The sequence below is a fragment of the Gymnoscopelus microlampas genome, assembly GCF_963454915.1.
Source record: "Gymnoscopelus microlampas genome assembly, chromosome: 9".
Classification (NCBI taxonomy): Eukaryota; Metazoa; Chordata; class Actinopteri; order Myctophiformes; family Myctophidae; genus Gymnoscopelus; species Gymnoscopelus microlampas.
Window position 1 is genome coordinate 14,812,105 of NC_139946.1, and position 5,000 is coordinate 14,817,104.

Sequence of the window (5,000 nt, forward strand, 5' to 3'; positions counted from 1 at the left end):
GAGCGACTAAGTAAGCTAGACTACTGTGGCCTTAAGTGGCAGCCAGCTGAGCTGTACTAACATGATCACTGGGGGCCAAGACCCATCACAAGCCGCCTAACCAGCTTATTTTGTGACACCTGTGGTTTGTTCTTTAGTGAAACTGACAGTGCCTGAAACAGGCTATACTGGCATAATCACATTGGCACTGTTGCACTGGTCTGCTAGCTAGGAGTGTTGAGACTCTCCCTGTCAGACAGACAGGACTTTCTGGCCAAAAATCCAGCAGTGCGGGCATTTACTTTCTCCAGCACCTGTAAGGCCTTTCCCTCTACTGTCATTGAGCATACATAGGCCTACAGCCCAGGTATTTCAGTGTACCTAGTTACACCGCGATTCCAGGAGCCTTCTTTAGTCTAATAGCCCAGGGGTCTTCAATGTTTTTCAGGCCAAGGATCCTTTAGCTTAGAGAGAGATGAAGCAGGGACCCCACTACATATTGGATGTATCTTAAATGTATGTTTTCAGACGCTTAATGACTTAAACACTCAATACTTTGTAAACTTGACCTTTGGCTCGATACCTCTTTGCCGAAAATAGACGATCTACAAGCATTGCAGACGCGTTGTGTGCTCTTAGATCTGCTATTTTTGGCTAATGTCCCCCCCCCCCCCGAATATAGGGATTCAAGGGTTCAAGTGGTTAAAAAAATACCCTCTAGGGGTCCCGGAAACCATGTTGAAGACCCCTGGTCTAGGCCTAGATTCAAACAATCCAGACCTGGCTGTGTCTAGGTGAAGAAGAGACAGCCTACTGTCAGACAGCCAGTTGCTCTCCTCCTAGCTGTTGCCACTGAGCTCCCTGTCATCCCTGAGTCTCTTTCCAAGGGAGCAAACCTCAAAAAATGGAAAGAAATGAAAGAAAATCCTTCCCCAGCCCTCCTCCTCCTCCTCTGTCACCAGTGGCAGTGACTCTTTCTTGTTTTATGTGCTCGTATTTTCTCCCCGCAGTCTAACGAGCCGTGTTGTCTTTTGGTGCTGGTTCGAGTTTCCTCGCGGCCTGCCCTTTTTTTTTCAGAGGCTCTCTGGGATCACTGAGGACATTTGATCATGTCCCTGACTTGTCCATCTGTCTCCCCGCATAACCGTATGTCTCTGTACCCGGCACTTATATTCTTTTACCAGATCCAGTATGATGGCGACGGCGGTAACACAAGATGTTTTCGCTTATATGGAGGTGACACTGTAATTTATGCGGCTGGCGTACATCGACCTCGAGGCCAACCGTAAGCGGTTGCCTGGGCAGAATTTGATTCAGCGACCCAGCCTACTGTTTGGACCCGCAACAGTAGAGGGAACTGGAGACTTTCATACTGTAAAAGAAGAAAGAGAAGAAAAAAAACAGACTCCATTTTTGCCCTGGGGGTTTCTTTATTGCGGTACCACTCGAAATGATGTAAGAATGGACTTGTGGCTTTTACAGGGCTTTCTCCGAAATAAGAAGCAAAATCTAATACAATACAAGCACTCAGAGCTAGGTAGTAAGCAGGGAAAAAAAGGGGATATTCATTCAGCATTTAATGTTCATGGCAGCAGCGCTCATGGCCCGGCGCATGCTCGTTATTGTTTTGAATAGTCAGTAAATCATGGCCAATTGCCCTCTAATGTAATTGGCTGATAATTTCATTATGACATCATGGCCAGTGTCCCCCGTGGCCCTGACCAGTACTTATTATATACGTGCAGCAGCAGCATACATGACTGCTACAGTATACTGTATACAATTATGTCCATATTGTGGACTTTCAATTTGACTAAAGTGAACGTGCTGGACATGTTGTTAGCATTTCCGCTAATGTAAGGAACAACAAACACACACACACGCACGCACGCACGCACGCACGCACGCACGCACGCACGCACGCACGCACGCACGCACGCACGCACGCACACACACACACACACACACACACACACACACACACACACACACACACACACACACACACACACACACACACACACACACACACACACACACACACACACACACACACACACCGCCCTGCCAGATGTTCGCCATGAATCAATATAATGGGATTATGTATGTTATATATGGGCTTATTAGATGCAAGGGAAGAGCGATTAACTTGTAATGATATAATTGTTAAGTCATCATGAGACGCATTCATTGCAGATGTGGCGTTTCAAAGTAATATGGGACAGAGAGATGAAACTATTAAGGCTACAGCAGTGGTTCAAAGTGGGGTCCAGGGACCCTCAGGGTTCCTTGAGGGGGTTCAAAGGGACCCTTACATGTCTGTAACACTGAGAGCTGTCGGGTGGGGGGTCTTTGAAATGTAAAAGTTTGAGAATCACTGGGCTTACAGCTACCAAGTCCACCGCTGGGGGTAACTCAGAGAGCCACCTAAATATTGAATACAGGTTCATGCAATATAGTTTTTGGTTCCTCACAAGGAACTTTCATTTCAGACTCAACCCCTTAAAGCATAGCCGGGAGCGATGGATGAGTAAGGAGCTGTTGAGACCATCGCTAGAGGTAACAAGGAATGATGGGGGGTGGGTGGGAGCGTGGGAGGGGGGCACTTAAATGTTTAATTCAGGTTCGAGCTCAGTGCAAGTAGATCATCTGCCTCCTGTGTCTTGGGCTGTAATCTGAGCGCAGCCCCTAATTGAATGGGATGGCCGTGAGTCATAGGCCGCGAGTTCACCCTCTGTCACCTTTGATACCGTGACAATCTGTCTCTCTGTCTCTCCGGTGTCTCTCTCTCTCTCTCTCTCTCTCTCTCTCTCTCTCTCTCTCTCTCTCTCTCTCTCTCTCCATTTTGCTTTGGTATGGTTTTAGAAAGAGTGCGAGTATTTATGTGCTATTCTAGGCTGTGTATTAACGGGGGTGGGGGGAAGGGTGTTAGAGATAGAGAGAAAGGATGGGAAAAAAGAGGGGAAGCTCAGTTGAGCAAATGGCCCCAACTGTTATATATTTACTGTGAGGAGAGGAGAGGAGATGAAGAGAAAGGAAAAAGCCTTCATTACAGAGAGAGAGAGAGAGAGAGAGAGAGAGAGAGAGAGAGAGAGAGAGAGAGTCCAAGGGATTACTGAGATACCCCCCCCCCACACACACACACACACACACACACACACACACACACACACAATTTAAGCATTTAGCAGACGCTCTTAAAAGTCTGGTGAAATGAAAAATATGTTTTTCACACTTTTAGAGCATGATGTGGTCATCATATGGGGATACCTAACAATAGATGCCAAAACAATGTGTATTGTTAAATCAAAAGTTCATAACAAGTCAATCTTAATTACTTCCTGTAAACAAAAATGTACTGCTTGATGACATAGATCAACTTTCATGAATATAAATTAATCTTGATTTCGTTCACCTGTGTGATTCCCATAGCTGCACGTTCCTTCAAACACACCTGATTTCAATTATAGAGCAACTCTGTCTTGAATCTCATTCAAGATGACATCCAGACGGTGTATTACTCATTTTAAACTTAATCAGCACACTCAAATATCTGAAAACATTATAGGTTAGAAATAAGCCACGTAGTAGCAAACATGCTTAGCTGGCCGTCTCTCTCTCTCCCTTGTTAACAAACACTAGCTCTGTTGCACACAGGTGCAGTGATTGAGATTCCAAAGTCCCATAGCCTGAAGGGATGGACTTCTGATTGTTTGAGAACCAGGTTGAGACAACGTTTCAGACTGAAACTTCCAAATAAAATGACCGAAAAAGCCACTGCACCTGGTCTTTAATCTAGAGCGGTTTACAGTAAGCAACGTAAACACGAAGTAATACATCAAATGCGTAGAGACAGTGTAGTGCCTCAGTTATCTAGGATCATAGGTAAACCAAGAACCTATCATCTAAACTGTATTTAAAAAAAGTAAGAGTCTGTACATCGAAACTATACAAACTATGCCAGGTCAACAAATAACCAAATGAACCGGGCATCTGTCTAATAACATACACACTCCATCCCTCTCTACGCTGCATCCCACCACCACCCTCCCTCCATTCCTCATACGCCTACGCCTCTTGTCACAGGTGAGAGTTTGAATAATTACCTCCTCTCTCTGTCTCTCTCTCTCTCTCTCTCTCGTCCAGACCCAGGAGGGGACCCCCTGTGTAGTGTCTTTCTCAGGCTGTCTAACTTTGCCACCCCCGTCTGTCCCTCCACTTGACAATACCATTGTTTCACAGGTAATTATTGCTTCCAGTCCCTCACATCCAGTGTTAATTTTGTCGACTAAAACTATGACAAAAAACGCTGGTCGACTTCCTTTTTTCACTGACAAAAAAAACAAACTAAGCTATGATGACTAAAACTATGACTAAATATATTGACAATTTTGTCGACAAATAAAAACTAGATGTTAGGGAGGGACTAGTGGAGTAGAGATCCAGTAGAACTAAGACAAGTCATTTTATGCTTGGTTGTGCGCAGGTGTCATGCTCCGAATATAGCCGATCTACAAGCTCACAACGCGTCGCATGCGTCGTAACTGTACTGTACTGCACCAGTGTACGTTGTGTAGATTCAGTTAATGGTACTCTTGATGGAGCTGTGAGACACATACCGGGTAGAAAAAGATTTGACCATATTGAGCATTATAGTGAGGACCAATTATATAAAGATAGGTTGAAAATGGGTGAAGTGGACAGAGTTTTTTTCAGTGTTTCAGGATGGGATCCTAAATAGATTTCCTTAATCCAATCCAATCCAGCTTTATTTATAGAGCACATTTCAAAACAACAGAGTAGACCAACGTGCTGTACAGTGGGCATACTGTATTCCCCTTTATTAGCTTTCTTGTACCAAGCTAGTCAAACCTCACCTCACGTGCATGTACATATGCACACGCACACAAACACATACGCACGCACGCACGCGCACTTTCCATCATCCACGCTTGAGCACTCTGTCTAATTCCCCCCCTCCTCTTCGTCCTCGCTGACCCTTCCTCTCTCGTTCTCTCCTC